At 39.5% G+C, this 16,809-nt stretch overlaps 1 protein-coding gene across 1 annotated transcript in view; it reads left to right on the top strand.

The window, feature by feature from the left end:
• The first annotated feature begins 1,596 nt into the window (after positions 1-1,596).
• The window catches only part of LOC144806308 (uncharacterized), a 50,644-nt gene continuing 35,431 nt past the window's right edge, over positions 1,597-16,809 (top strand). Inside the window, exon 1 of the mRNA XM_078672700.1 lies at positions 1,597-1,691. The gene's annotated coding sequence lies outside the window, so the exon portion shown is untranslated. The remainder of the gene's footprint in view (positions 1,692-16,809) is intronic.

Here is a 16,809-nt window from a genome sequence, read left to right as displayed (position 1 = left end):
TTCTTGCACGTGTGGAAATGGAGCGGCTCTTGCTGGCCGCAGGCGGGACATCTCTGCAAATAAATTCAAGGAAGTCTGCGCCTGGCCCTGAGGTCACGGGCATAAATTAAAATGGGAATTAAAGTTCAGAATGTGCTTTGGCTTGCCTTGCCTGGCTTTCTTCAAATTCCTCGCACACATTACGACCCCCGTCACCCCGGCTACCCCCCAGCCACACACAGACTTCACTTCAGACTAACACACACACACCGGCACATTGCACGGAAAGTCAAAGGTCATTGAAGTAATTATTCAGCGTGGGCAAAAGATAATGCCCACAGCTGAATTCAGAAAAAAATGCACCATAGATAGAGCTTGGCCGAGACAGGCGTGTTTCAATATCCTTAGGAATGGTTACACACTGATGTTGGAGTAATGTATTGCCTGCATAGGTAGAGCACACTCTAGGCACGCTTAAAAAGTCCTAGTAATGCAGAGCACTTGAGGCACCAGTTCATTGCATAAATATCCTAAGTATCTCTGAAAGCCTTCACTTCTGCGCTCTTTGTTGTTGCGCCTTGATGTGTCGCTGAACACGTGACAAACTAGAAGGAAATGTCAAAAGTGTTGTGTGAGTACTGCACTGAAGGGTGTCTTGCATGCCGAGCGTGGAGTGAGAGCTCAAGTCGAAGCCCTCACCGAACCGCCGTAGGTAAGTAAAGTCCACATTTGTAAAGCGCACAATCACCCGTAAGGGTCTCTAGGCGCTGGGGGCTGTCGGGAAGATTAAGCGAGCTATTGCCCAGAGTCACATGGTGTTGGCCTGCCGCCGGAGCTGGGGATCGAACCGTGGTCCCCAGATTCCAGCGTCAGTCGCCCTGGCCGCGGCGCCACACCTCCCCCCTCTGCAGGTGAACGCTGCCTTTAATTGCATCAGTGCATTTGAATTGAGCCTCTGTGCGTTTGACATGAGCACAAGTTACATTACACAATGTCAAATAAACTTTTTCAAATGAAGCATTTTACCCGCTTTTCGGTCTCTGTTTCTCGAAGTTCAGTTTCTGTCTTTCTGCTCTGTGTTTATAATTATACGTGCCAATTCACCCATACCTTTATGCCCCATTTCGGTGTCTCTACATTTTAGTGTGGGTTCCCTGTGCCTTTCTACCGTTTTCTGCATTGAGTGGTAGTAGAGATTCTCATTGCACAAATGGTTGTAATTGGTGATATTTTTATGTTTCCCTTGTCTTCATTGCCTCATTTTGCTCTCTAGAAATGTCACTCATACTCATTGAAATGTCACTCACAATGACACTGAAAATATTAAAATGACACACATGGCAATCTGAAACCTTGGCAGCTATGGACACTGCTTCCCACAGTGCGGGTTAAAGCAGCCTTGGATTAACTGCGCATGCGCAGAGGACAGACACTGCATCCCGCCGCGGAGGGCGAATTAAAAGGCCGTGAATTAACAACTGCGCATGCGCAGAGGACAGACTGCGTGCAGTGGAACCCTGGTTAAAGACGGCCGATGGATGAACAACTGCGCATGCGCCGAGGACAGACTTATGCAGCGGAACCCTGTTTAAAGACGGCCGATGGATGACCAACTGCGCATGCGCCGAGGACAGACACCATTAAGACAATCGGACTCCAGAAGTCGGTGCAAGAAAGATTCACAGCCCAGGCCCCGACAGCACAGAGCACAGGTGGGACGGGGTCCGAGCAGGGAAAGAAAGAAGCACAGGAATGACGGTGTCCGCGCGGGGGCACAATGAATGAGATACCTCAGCTGCGTGCGCCGCAGCACGCGCGGAGATGTATTTCAGTGCAGAGCCCCTCAGTGCGGCTCCTCTACGTGGGGGGGCGTGTCTCTCCTCTGCGCAGGCGCAGTGAGGCTGCGCGTCCTCTGTCAGGGCAGTTCACACTCTGCTCCGCGCAAGGTCCCAACTTTGTGATTGCTCTGCCGTAGGAAGTAGTGTTTTGGCTCCGCACATGCGCTGCTTTTACACGCGCTCCTGCGCGTGCGCAGCCGTGAGACGCCATGTTTTGTGCGCGATGGCGGCGTGAGTGCGTGCATCGTCAGGGGGGGGGGTTGAATAACGCACCGGGCCTCACTCTTCACAGAGCCGGACTCAGGCGGCCGGGCACCCGGTGTGCCCCCCCCTTCCAGGCCCTGCAGCCCCCAATGACCAGTGCTCAAGCAGAGGTGAGGCGTCCTCAAAGCGTCCAACCATGTGTGTGTGGTTTAAAATAATAATAATATTTGTATTGGATTTTATGTTTTTTTATATATTTTTTTTAGTCAAACAATTCCATATAATCCCATTCCCCGTGTGTGTGTTAGTGGGATCCCAGGTGATGGCTGGTGTCTGATTCAATCAATCAATCAATCAAGGCATTTATAGAGCGCACTACTCACCGGGGGGTCTCAAGGCGCTTGGGGAGGGGGGTGATCCAGCGGCCTATAGAAAATATATCATAAACAACGCTACCCAACTTCATAACCTATAAACAAAATTCTATACTAAATATGGACCCATTTATAAATCTGACATATTTTGGGCCTACTGAATCAGGTGGTCAGATTAAATCTATATACACATTATCTACAAACTATATACAATTTTATACATCTGCGGAAAGAATATTGTCATTAGAATAAAACTCAACCATTTAAAAGACCACCATTGGCGACGTGATCTAGCTAATAGTAACCTACACTTCTGAATAATCAAGACCAGCTTGTTTGTCAAAAGTAAGATTTTATTTACTAAATTATGGTATATAAGTTGATAGTTTTATAAATGAATTTTATTAGCAATAAAGCAAGCATGATTGTAAAGAAATATGAGAAAAATACAATTTAAGCAAGTGAATCAAAATCAAAGTGAGTATTTAAAGTTTAGCATTTCTAAAACCTAATTCCCTAACTGAGCTAAATAGATAGAAATTAAAGAAAAATTCTTTGAGGATTCTTACGTGCTCCACGCAAAGTCCGACAGCACATCACCCTCATCGGAAAGTCAGAAAGCAGCAGCCAGCCCATCCCTAGGGGCATGACTTTTTATACCTTTCTACGCTAACTAAACTACGCAAAGGAAAGTTTTCAGAAATCTTCGACGTCCCATTGGCTGAGAGTGACAAGTGACATGTCACCCAATTTTCAAAAAGTTCCATTAAGTCATATTTCTTAGAGACCATTGTCCCTTCCGAGTGCAACCAGGAGCTTCCTGAGTTTGCAACAAATGTATAAAGTCATTCTCGCAGCGTCCATTGACTTTCAATTGACTTCCGCGGATGCCAAGTTAAGGACTGACAAAATGTTCTTTTTCGACCTTGGCCATGTCCAACAGAATGATGACAGCACGTTAGTTTTTGCTTTGTGAACGCAGCTTTTGACGAATAATTTATTTCAGAATGGGCGTCTCGTGACTTTTGCAGAATTACAAGTCAGCTCTTTTCTGCGACTCAAGTGACTAGGCCCAAAAGCAGGCAACTTATGATTTCTAATATAAAACAAACACAAGAAAAGTATTAATGTAAGAAATAATGTAGATTCTGTATCCACCCCAAGATTTACTAATTAATTAACCCACCCGATTAATCAAAATGTTACCTAGCCAAAGCAAACAAATAAAGCAGCGTTTATATCTACCAGTCTCCGTTATTCCATGAGACTCATATGCACCTAGAATAGTAGAAATGACATCACACAGACAAGGAAAAGCAAAACAAGCACATGCTTCTCTTAAGTTTGCAGCAGTTAGTAATGACAAAAACGAAAACAATAAATTATTTTATTATTTTGCACGAACAAAAAGATGCAACAATTATGCACGTTTATGAGCACACATGTTAGTCCCCCCATGTGTAAAGTTTAATCTAAGTTGTATTAGCACGACATATCACAAATCATTAATATTATTATTCATGTTATGGAAATATGACTTCACGAGATTAAACAAAATTTTGTTTTCTATCTCGCTCCATCAACTCCCTCATCTGGTGATTAACAAATCACCACACCAGCACTCAAAATTTTGATAATTTAAATTTCTAAGAAATCGATTCAAATTCATTTGTATCAGTAAACCTAAAAGTCTGTTTCTGCATAATCTTTGCAATTAGCATAACGCTCTCTATGTAACTCCTGTAATTCGATCTCCCTTTCTTCTTCTTTTCTGAGTTTATAGATTCTTTTCTTTTCTTTCAACTGTTTCTTTCTTTTATGTAACAAACAACCTATTTTGGTCAAAATAAAAATGAATACTATTATAATCAAAGGTGCCAGAATCTTGCCAAGAATTGAACTTCCGATATTATGAAACCAGTTTTTAATTGCTTGAAACCTTTTTGAAAGTTTCCCTATAAAATCATCTTCTTCTAAAGGAATTATCTCTGAATGCATTTGTGTAATATTCTTAATATACATTTCAATATTCTTACTTTCATCAGGTATATATGTACAACAATGTTGTACATGTAAAATGCCACAGACTCCTCCCTCTTTCTGCCAGAAGCCTGACTTAGTCTGCTTGACTAATTCATTCCTCTTATAAATTGCTCTTCTCTCCTCAACCATATTCAAAAATTTCTTTCCTTCAGCACTTAATTTACATGTTAGATTATTCTTGTAAGCATACTCGTAAGTGAGTTCATTAGTAACAAGGAAAAATTCTCTCATTTGTTTTGCTTTCTTATGCTTATTTAAAGCATTATCAATCTTAACATTTGCAAAAATTTCATCATAATTTGAATAGTAATATTCTAAACGTCCAGTTTGATAAAACAAACTAGTTAATACACTACATGTTACAGCATAAGTGAGAGGAAGCATATTATATGTTACTCCCTCAGAAACAGAAGCAGGTAACTTAACGCAGACGTAGCAGTCTTTTGCATCCATTACCTTAACATATTCACTCAATAGCTTTGTGAATGTATTACTTGAAAAATCACCAATTGATTTATCTTGATGAATGTTAGGCTGATGATCAATAACTTTTGCAGACGCACTATGTTTAGTTTGGCTAACCGGAGCTTTGCTTGTTAAGTTAACTTTGTGTAATTCTCTATTCATCTCCAAAGGGATAATTACAGCTAGAACCAACCAGAGCAGAACTAAAATGAGCAGACACACCAGAGTCATCTTACAGCATCTTTTAAAAACAGAACACTTTGAAGTGCTCTCCTTAACATAAGGCATTCTTAGTTAATTTTAGCCTCAAAAAATAAAAATAAATTTTAAAATTCTAAATTTATATTTACACCCCCCTTTTAAAATATTTTTTTTTTTTTTTTTTTTTTTTAAAACCCTAAACAAGATTTCTTCGACCTTATGTCATACATAAGTTTTCTTCAACTAAACAGTTTTTCTTCGACCTTGTGTCAACTAACAAATTTTCTTCAGCCTTTTGCCAATTTAATATTTTTGTACTTCAATCATTGTCACTAATTTCTTGGATTTCGTTTTCTTCTTCACTACTATCATATATGTCAATAACAGGTGGAATTACTAAGTAAGTCCACTCAGGAGATTTGTATTTTTGGTTTGGTCTTATTATTCTCTTCCCTTTTCTCGATATCACTTCAATTTTTCTTCCAACTCCAACTTCTTTTCCAGGACTCTTTTGACTACTGATTTCTTCAACTTGTTCTTTTGGCTTTTTGATCAATCTGACTCTCAATCTTCCACCTGGCCAGTAGTCTGCTTTTCTCACGTACTTCTTCTTTGGTTCAGAATTATTTGATTCTGACTTCCAAGTCCTTTTCTTTCTGTTTTCACTTTCACCTTCCACGTCACTTTCTTCAGTTTCGTAGTCTGAAATTTCAATTGACTCAGGAACTTCTCTATTCGGCAATTTCACTCCTTCAGGAACTTCACTTTGTCTTCCATCACTGGTACTTGGTAATTCGTTCTCCTCCTCTTCCTCAATTACCTCCAACTTCCCAGATTTCGGATTTTTGTTCCTTACTTCAGAGTTTGTTCTCTGCCTTTCGATACTCTCCTGGTCTGAAACTTCTTTTTGTTTTGCTTCTTTGTCTTCAATGGAGACAACCGAATCCTCAGTTATCTTTCCTTTTAACAGATTCTCTTCTCCTTCAGAATCTATTTCAATTATTTCCAAGTCTTTTCTTGTCAAATTTCCATTCACTGGCACAGTTTCCAGATGTCGACTTTCTTGTCGATCTTCAGAATCTGGAATTATTTCACCTTCTGTTTCGCCTTCTGCCTCAGAATCAGAATCATCTGTGGTATCACTTTCAACGTCAGAACTCTCAGGAGTTGGTACTGGAATAGTATGACTAGGATGAATCCACCGTTTCAATCCTCTGCACTTTACAGCATTAGTAGTGATCAAAATTATCTGCCTAGGTTTCTGCCATCTAGGAGCTAGACAATTCCTTCTCCGATGTACTTTCGTTCTGACCCAATCGCCAGGTCTCAGATCATGTGTCAAAACCTTTTCATCTGATTGAGCTTCAGTTCCCACCTGATTAGACACAGAAGTTACCATATCAGATAACCTTTTACAGTAATCCAAAATTGCACTGTCATTTATGCTCAACAGTTTACCTACAGGTACAAAAGCTTGCCTCATAACTCTTCCCATTAAAATTTCATGAGGACTCAAACCTGTCTTTTTATCTGGTGTACTTCTTAATGACATCAAAACAAGTGGAAGAGCATCAGTCCACTTTATACCTGTTTCGAGACACATTTTTCCAATTCTGTTTTTAATTGTTCCATTTATTTGTTCAACTACTCCTGATGCCTCTGGTCTGTATGCACAGTGTATTTTCTGCTCAATACTCAAAGCTTCGCAAATTAACTTCATCAGTTTGTTATCAAAATGGCTTCCTCCATCACTCTCAATAGTGACTGGAAAACCGTACCTTGGGATGATTTCTCTGAGCATTAGTTTTGCTACTGTAATTGAATCACAATGTCGTGTAGGGAAAGCCTCTACCCATCTTGAAAATAAGCACACAATTACAAGTACATATTTCAAACAATTGTGTAAGGGCATTTCAATAAAATCCATTTGTAACCTGGTAAAGGGACCACCTTCTCGACCAATTATTCCTGTCCCCACCACTGATTTTCTATTTGGATTCATTTGTTGGCATGACAAACACCTTTGACAAAAAGATTCAGCAATAGTTCTAAACTTAGTATTGAACCATGCTTCTCTGAAAAGTCTAACCATAGAATCTCTTCCCAGATGTGCTGGACCATGATATAATCTGGCCATGTCAGCAATCAAACAATTTGGTAAGACTACTCTGCCATCTTTGTAAACCCACACTCCATCTTCTTCACGTGGTCTACAATCTGATCTTAACCACAAGTCTTTTTCTTCATCTTCTGCTTCATTTTGTAAATCTCTAATCTCATGCCATGTTTCTACAACAGTTGTTAGCATTAATGAATTTGAATCAGTTTCTTTACTCCTCTCCCGATTGTATGAATAATTTTTCCTTGCGCAGTATTTAGCTGTTTCATCTGCGAAGGCATTTCCCTTGGAAATATAATCAGTTCCTCTAGTGTGCGCTGCACACTTAACAATGGCGATTTCTTTTGGCAATTGTATTGCTTCGATTAATCTCCTAATGAAAACTGCATTTTTAATTGGTGATCCTGTTGATGTCATGTATCCTCTCTGTGACCAGAGTTGTCCATAATCATGCACAACTCCGTACCCATACTGACTATCAGTAATGATGGTAACTCTTATATCCTTTGATATTTCACATGCACGAATTAAAGCAATCAGCTCAGCCACTTGTGCTGAACGAACTCCTTTAAGACATGATGCTTCTTCAACATCTACGACTGTACAGACTGAATATGAAGCTTTTAAGACACCTCCTTCGGATCTTAAGCATGAGCCATCTACAAAGTAGACAAAATCCGATTCAGACAAAGGTCTGTCTTTGATGTCTTTTCTTGGTTTAGTGCAGAATTCCATGACATCTAAACATTCATGTTCTGTTTCAATGTCATCAACAATTTCAGAATCAGGCAATAGTGTAGAAGGATTCAGATTTAAACATCTTGAAATCGAAACATTATCTGCTCCCAGTATGATTTTCTCATACTTTGTCAATCTGCTACTTGTTAAATGTTGAGTCTTACCTCTTGTCAGTAATATTTCAACTGAATGAGGCACAAAAACTTTCACTGGAAATCCCATTATGATCCCCTCACTTTGTTCGAGGCTGATACTTGTAGCTGCAACTGCTTTCAAACAACCTGGTAATGCTTTTGCAATTGGATCAAGAACTGCAGAAAAGTATGCAATAGGTTTCTTTAAATTTCCGTGTCTCTGAATTAACACAGATAATGCACATCCTTCTCTCTCGCTGCAATACAGTTCGAAATCTTTTTCATAATTTGGCATACCTAAAGCAGGAGCTTGGCATAAGCTCTTTTTCAGGTTCTCAAAAGAATCCATCTCAGCATCATTGAGAATAATTGGATCTTTTACATCTGACTTTGTCAGTCTTTGTAGTGGTTTTGCAATTACTGAAAATCCACTTATCCATTGTCGACAGTAACCAACCATTCCCAAGAACATTCTGACCTGTCTTTGTGTTCTTGGTGGTAACATTGCTTGAATCATTTTTATTCTTTCTATTGTTACTTGTCTTTTTCCCTTTGCAATTCTGTGACCAAGATATTTTACTTCTTGTTTGCAAAACTGTAGTTTTGCTGGGGACACTTTATGTCCTTCTTCTGCAAGGCGATTTAACAGAATTATTGTGTCTGTCACACAATTTTCTCTTGTCTTTGCAGCTATTAACAAATCATCAATATACTGTACTAGCGTAGACCTACCTGGTAAATCCAAGTTTTCCAAAGATCTTTTTAACAACTCATTAAAGATTGAAGGACTTTCTGTATAGCCCTGAGGGATTCTTGACCATCCGAGGGTCTTACCTTGGAATCTGAAAGCAAATATTTCATAACTGTCTGGATGTAAGGGAACAGTAAAGAATGCATTGCAAAGGTCAATGACTGTATACCATTCAGCATCATGTGGAATCTGAAATAGAATTACTGCTGGATTTGGAACCACAGGACAACATGGAACGACAATTTGATTAACTTTTCTCAAATCTTGTACGATTCTAAATGTTCCGTTAGACTTTTTAACTCCCATAATTGGTGAATTACAAGAGCTACTCTCCATTTCTTTTAATACACCTTGCTTGATTAATTTTTCAATTATAGGTGTAATACCTTCAATTGTTTCTGTTTTCATTTTATATTGTGGAGTGTTTGGAAATTCTATTCCCTGTTTCAATGTAATTTTTACTGGATCTACGTTTTTCATTAGACCCATCTCATTTCCAGTAAAATCCCATATTTCAGATTTCACTGTTTCTTTGAGTTCTTCAGGTAAATCTTTTTCTTCAAATGCAGGAAACAATTTTGTTTCTTCTGCTTCCATCATCATCATTGTCATTCTGTATAAACCATCTTCCTCCATTGTTTGTAACTCAACTCCATCAGGAGAACAATATATTCTACAATTCATTTTACATAGGATGTCTCTGCCCAATAGATTTACTGGACTACTATTACAAACCACAAATCTGTGTTTATCCCTGTAGTTTCCAATTTCAACTGGTACTGGATCAGTTAAGTCAGTTTTAATTTGTTGATTACTTACTCCGACAACTTGGATGGTATCCCCAGAGAGAGGTAGGTTTTCAATTTCCACTGATCTAACAGTAGAACGGGTAGCACCAGTGTCCACTAGAAAAGTGATGTCTACATCATTAACTTTCCCGTTTACATAAGGACCAGACTGGTCAACCTCAAGAGTGGCTCCAACAACACACTCTTCCTCCTCTCTCGGGCACCGTCAACAATAATCATCAGAATCGCTGTCTTGACTTTCTGCTAATAAAAATTGTTGTGAAGTATTTTGCATTTGAACCCTTTGCTGCTTTTGCTGTTTTTGTGGTTTTATTACCTGTTCACTTCCCTGAAATCCCACGTTTGGATTATATTTTTGAACTCCCCCACAATTCGGAAAAGGTGGTTGTGGCAATTGGTCTTGACGATTATTCACCTGTTGTTGTTGCTGTTGCTGTAACTGTCGCTGAATATTAAATTCGTTTAACCCCTGTTGCATCTGTAGCTGTCGCTGCAGGTCAACACCATTCTGCATCTGTGGATTCAATAAGGGATTCTTTAAGTTTTTAGGAGGATGAGGACACTCGTCTCTCCAATGTCCAATTTCGCCACAATTAAAACAAGGTAATCTTTGTTTCAACTCCTCAATCTTTGGGCTAAATTTCTTTGGGAAATTATTACTTTTAAACTTTCCTTGTATCTGGTTTGTATTTCCAGTTTGAACAAAATTAGTGTTCTTATTTCCCATGCTGGCAATCTGTTGCTCAGCCACCTTTACCTGAGCCCACATGGCTTTCTCCTTCAGCTTCTTCTGTTTTACTTCTATTTCATCGCTACAATACTTTGCTTTCCTTAGAATATCATCTACAGATAGTGATTGCCATCCGACAATACTATTTCTGATCATTTCTCCAATTTCAGGTTTTAGTCCATAAACAAATCTATAGACAAAATGACTCATGTCTTTTTCATCTAATTTTTCATAACCACTGTATTGTTTAAAAATTAACAGTAATCTTTCATAAAAAGAATGAACTGATTCTTTTGTTTCCTGTTCTGTTCTTTCTATTTTAACCCAATCTACTTCTTTGGGTGGAATTTTGTTTTTCATCCAAACAATTACTTTTTCATAAAAATCCATTACAAGTGGATTTGGAGCACCTGTTTCTTTGATTCGCTCAGGTTCTGTTTTTGGCCAACTAATCGATATCTTGCATTCTGTCCAAAGATCAGATGGAACGACAATGTCAAAAAATCCATCTAAATCAATCCACAGAACTTTTGACACTTTAATAAATCTATCGACTTGCCTGTACCACTCAACTGGTTTTTCCCTCAATTTTGGAAAGTCATTTGTAAATAACAGAATGTCCTGTCTCGACCAAGGGACATGAACATATCCTCCACCTGCAATTTCTCTCATTGGAAATTGTTTTGACAATCTTTCCAATCTTTCATCTTCCTTCTTTTTCGTCCATTTTACTCTCCATTTGTTCAGTTCTCCTAGCTTTTTGATATAGACAATCAAATCTTTAATATGAACTATTCTTCCCATTGAGTTCAAACTCTCAATGTCACTTTCTGAAAAATCCAATCTGTAATGCTTTGCAAAATTCTTTTGTTTACTCACATCAATTTCAAGTTCTGCTGCTAGATCCTCTAGTTGATCATATTTGTTTTTCGTTTTCCACTGTATGCTTTTACAAATGAACAGTAGTTCATCATCTCGATAGTAATTTAAACTATCTGGACCAATTGTTCCAATTATTAATTCTTCGATATTCGCTTTTAATTTGGCCACATCAAGTTTTGGTGTGGTTACCCTGACTTCAGGACTCCCTATATCTGATATAGCACCCATTGGTGTTTTTGGAGATAAATCCTCATTAAAGGTTAAATCAGGCATTCTCGATTTAGAAGAGTTTATTTCAGATAAGTCTGAATAAAATTTTTCAGCAGCCTTTTGAATTTCTGAATTTAAAGGAATAGTTAATCCAGTTTTGTTTGTTTCCTTTTGGTCAAATACGGGCTGAACAGGACCAATTGTTACTGGAACTGTCACAGCTTCCATGCCTTTTGTCATTCTTTTTATTAATTCTTCTATAGATCTTAAATATTCATTATAATCAACATCTTCAACATTTCTTGTCTCTCTTGTATAATCTTTTGGAGGTTCTCTTGCTCTTGGAGCCATTGTAAAATGTCTACCTTCATTTCGAGCATTCTCGAATTCTGGTCTTCTAGGAGTTTCAATGATTTCACAATTATTAGGATAAAGTTTAGGAGCTTCATTAATTGGAGGTGCACTCGGTGAAGTTTCAGTAGAAACCACCGGAGTAGACCAAGATCTAGGAGGTCTCAAAGGCTGATTCTTTCTAGCAGTTGTATATATTTCTTCCATTACTGCATCTTCAGATTCACTTTCCATAGATTTCCCTGTAGGAGTACCCATTACCATTTCATGAATTAAATACAATCCTTCACTCATGTTTCCCTGTCTCCACATTCGCAATCTATCTTCATGAGTTTCTCTTTTCCAAGATGGATTTTTAGAAGGTCTTTTAATTCCACTAGCTTCTCTTTGTAACTGATACATCTCGTCTTCCCACTCAACTAAAGCTTCAAATTGAGTTGGTCTCGGTTTCGGAACAAGAGCATTCATTTTCTCTCGTAAATTTCTTAAGACTCTTACATTAAATGAACCATCATCAGGCCAAGTTAAAACACCGTCGTTTTTAGTATAGCGTTTCCAACTATCGAACCATAAGACAGTATGATATCCATATTCACCTTCCATATACGCTGCAGGTGTTTTATACTTATGAAGTAGTTTAGCACCTCGCGTTTCGATTTTCTTGTCAGGTGAAAATAAATTCTTAAACTTTTGAAATAATGTTGACTTTTTCTCAACATGTTTAAAATGATAACTCATTTTTAGGAGTTAAATCTAATTCACAAAATCGTTCGTAAAATATTTCCGGGATGTTCCGTAAAACAACCAATCCGTGCGCGAAACACACCAACAAGCCAATGACAGTTGAGCTACGTCACTTTTCTGCTCAACCAATAAATTTGGAGTTTTTCCGAAGGACCAATCAGCTCACAGGCCGTCAGAGACTCAAGAGCCAATCAGAATATATCTTGTGACGTAGGTCGCCCAATCCCAGCGCGGCTCTGTGACGTACACAGCAGCTGCGGTTTCTCGTTTCTCACTCCTGGCGCTTACCCCTCCTTCACAAAATCTTTTCACAGCGCCATTTTAAGAACACTTTTCAGTGTAAATTAATTCTTAACAATGACTATAAAGACAACATCTGTTCGTTTCACTATTTAGGATAGTTTACATACATTCAAGTATCCACACTTCGGAATAGACGGCGCTATTCACACTAAGGATAATATTCAATTGTCAGTAGAGTAACCCTTACCCCACCCTTCTAACACGTATAATTATGAACTCGCTTTGCTCTGAACCCACCGCGAAGTGAAAGTTCTAAGAGTTCCACTTGAACATAAAATACAATTCAAACTCGCACTTTCACACTGAAATTTCCCTAATTTCAAACACACATGAAATCCGTACAGGACTCTCACCTGTTTATAGAGATCATGCACCGTTAGCAAAATAACGACGTTATCCGTACAGGGCTCTCACCTGTTTATAGATATGAAACATGTACCCGTACAGGACTCTAACCTGTTTATAGATAATCATGCACCGACGCTAATTTACCCTTCACTCAAGCTCGGATATAACTAATACTCTCATTACAGTGAGTTTTATGGAAGGCGCTTTGTCCCTATTCTCATGCTGCTCTAATTTCTTAGAAAACCCTCACTATACAAGATTCACACCTAGCCCTAAAACTGTGCTGCTCGGCGACAACACTATGGTACACGGCGATACCTCTTGTGATACTCGGCGATATCACTACAAACAGAACAGATGGCTTGCGTGACTAATTTCTCGCCACACAATCTATACCGGTATAGCTTACAGATAGCACGAAAAACGAACTCAACATGTGTTAAAACATCGATCCTATTTCCATACCATAACGTTTTAGTAACCCTTAGCAACCAACATATTACCTTGGTTACTCTTAGCAACCATCAATTTCTGCTACCAGAGAATTGATCCAGCGGCCTATAGAAAATATATCATAAACAACGCTACCCAACTTCATAACCTATAAACAAAATTCTATACTAAATATGGACCCATTTATAAATCTGACATATTTTGGGCCTACTGAATCAGGTGGTCAGATTAAATCTATATACACATTATCTACAAACTATATACAATTTTATACATCTGCGGAAAGAATATTGTCATTAGAATAAAACTCAACCATTTAAATGACCACCATTGGCGACGTGATCTAGCTAATAGTAACCTACACTTCTGAATAATCAAGACCAGCTTGTTTGTCAAAAGTAAGATTTTATTTACTAAATTATGGTATATAAGTTGATAGTTTTATAAATGAATTTTATTAGCAATAAAGCAAGCATGATTGTAAAGAAATATGAGAAAAATACAATTTAAGCAAGTGAATCAAAATCAAAGTGAGTATTTAAAGTTTAGCATTTCTAAAACCTAATTCCCTAACTGAGCTAAATAGATAGAAATTAAAGAAAAATTCTTTGAGGATTCTTACGTGCTCCACGCAAAGTCCGACAGCACATCACCCTCATCGGAAAGTCAGAAAGCAGCAGCCAGCCCATCCCTAGGGGCATGACTTTTTATACCTTTCTACGCTAACTAAACTACGCAAAGGAAAGTTTTCAGAAATCTTCGACGTCCCATTGGCTGAGAGTGACAAGTGACATGTCACCCAATTTTCAAAAAGTTCCATTAAGTCATATTTCTTAGAGACCATTGTCCCTTCCGAGTGCAACCAGGAGCTTCCTGAGTTTGCAACAAATGTATAAAGTCATTCTCGCAGCGTCCATTGACTTTCAATTGACTTCCGCGGATGCCAAGTTAAGGACTGACAAAATGTTCTTTTTCGACCTTGGCCATGTCCGACAGAATGATGACAGCACGTTAGTTTTTGCTTTGTGAACGCAGCTTTTGACGAATAATTTATTTCAGAATGGGCGTCTCGTGACTTTTGCAGAATTACAAGTCAGCTCTTTTCTGCGACTCAAGTGACTAGGCCCAAAAGCAGGCAACTTATGATTTCTAATATAAAACAAACACAAGAAAAGTATTAATGTAAGAAATAATGTAGATTCTGTATCCACCCCAAGATTTACTAATTAATTAACCCACCCGATTAATCAAAATGTTACCTAGCCAAAGCAAACAAATAAAGCAGCGTTTATATCTACCAGTCTCCGTTATTCCATGAGACTCATATGCACCTAGAATAGTAGAAATGACATCACACAGACAAGGAAAAGCAAAACAAGCACATGCTTCTCTTAAGTTTGCAGCAGTTAGTAATGACAAAAACGAAAACAATAAATTATTTTATTATTTTGCACGAACAAAAAGATGCAACAATTATGCACGTTTATGAGCACACATGTTAGTCCCCCCATGTGTAAAGTTTAATCTAAGTTGTATTAGCACGACATATCACAAATCATTAATATTATTATTCATGTTATGGAAATATGACTTCACGAGATTAAACAAAATTTTGTTTTCTATCTCGCTCCATCAGGGGGTCCGCTACTGCTCGAACAGCCAGGTCTTGAGCTGCTTCCTGAAGGCGAGGTGGTCCTGGGTCAGGCGCAGGGCGGTCGGGAGGGAGTTCCAGGTCTTGGCGGCCAGGTAGGAGAAGGACCTTCCTCTTGTTGTCGCTCTTCGGATGCGGGGGACGGCGGCGAGGGCGTGGCTGGTCGATCGGAGCTGGCGTGTGGGAGCGTAGAAGTTGAGGCGGTTGTTGAGGTAACTCGGGCCTTGGTCGTGTAGGGCTTTGTGCGCGTGGGTGAGGAGACGGAAGGTGATTCTCTTGTTGACGGGGAGCCAGTGAAGGTCTCTCAGGTGTCCGGAGATGTGGCTGCGTCGGGGGATGTCGAGGACGAGTCTGGCTGAGGCGTTCTGGATCCGCTGGAGTCTCTTCTGGAGCTTGGCGGTGGTTCCGGCGTAGAGGGCGTTGCCGTAGTCCAGTCGGCTGGTGACGAGGGCCTGGGTGACCGTCTTCCTGGTCTCGATTCCTGGTGTTTGTGTTGGCCTCGCGCACTCCGGCCGTTCTGCCACATCCAGCCCGTGAGAGCCACAAAACAAGGCTCAGCTGCACAGGCGCGTGAGCCTGGCTGCAGCAGGCCCCGCTTCCAAGCTCCATTGGCGTGATATTTACCTTCTGCTATGTATGCAGTGAGCTTTACAAATGATTGATTGATTAGGTGAATGATTAGGTGGGTCAAGAGAAGTAAAGAGAGATCAACAATGTGTATTGTCACAAAGAGGCATGGCAGTCCTAAAATAATCGGCAGGAGGGGATTTCCTCCTTTCGGAACTAGGGCCCTCACACCCCCAGCCAGCTAGGTGCCATGCTTCATCATTTGGGCCTGTTCTTCGTTGGGTCGGCGCTGCAAGGCCTGACAGGCACCCAAAGAGGGCCTCTTAGGTGGTGATCTTTTGTTCTATGCCGTTTGGTGCAGTGGAGGTAAGGGACCCATAAAGTGTAGATGAGATGTAATGGAAAGTGATTAAAACAGGTTGGGTAGTCCAAAGAATGACTTTTATTCAGGTTGGTTCCCCACCTAGTTAAAAGGAAGAGTGGCGACTATCTGAAGTAATGGTTCGGGATAACTGCGCTCTACTCTTAAGGGGTCTACAGGTTTGATGCCTCATAGTCTGGAGGATCAGTGGCAATTCATCAGGACCTAGTGAAAAACTATCAGTACGAATGTTACTGCATATTGCGCTTTGTGTTATGTAGTTGGCTCCTAATATGCAATACATTATTTCACTCTTTTCGTTGAGTCCATTGTCTGTTTTGCCCAGACGTACGATAGTTTTTGCTTTGAAGCACGATAGTAATCAGTGCAACTTCCTTTTACGTGTTTTAGGACTGTCCATTTTATGTCTTGTGCCCCATGTCTTTTTTTCTTCGTAATGTTGTACCATGGGTGCATTCTGGACTTTGCATTTAATTCTTGATCTGTGTTGAGTGATCCTCTTTTTTACTGCCTGAGTTGTTTTACCTACGTAT

The sequence above is a fragment of the Lissotriton helveticus genome, assembly GCF_964261635.1.
Source record: "Lissotriton helveticus chromosome 1_1 unlocalized genomic scaffold, aLisHel1.1 SUPER_1_unloc_60, whole genome shotgun sequence".
Taxonomy (NCBI): domain Eukaryota; kingdom Metazoa; phylum Chordata; class Amphibia; order Caudata; family Salamandridae; genus Lissotriton; species Lissotriton helveticus.
Note: the sequence above shows the minus strand (reverse complement) of the source record. Positions and strands in the feature narration are given on the sequence as shown.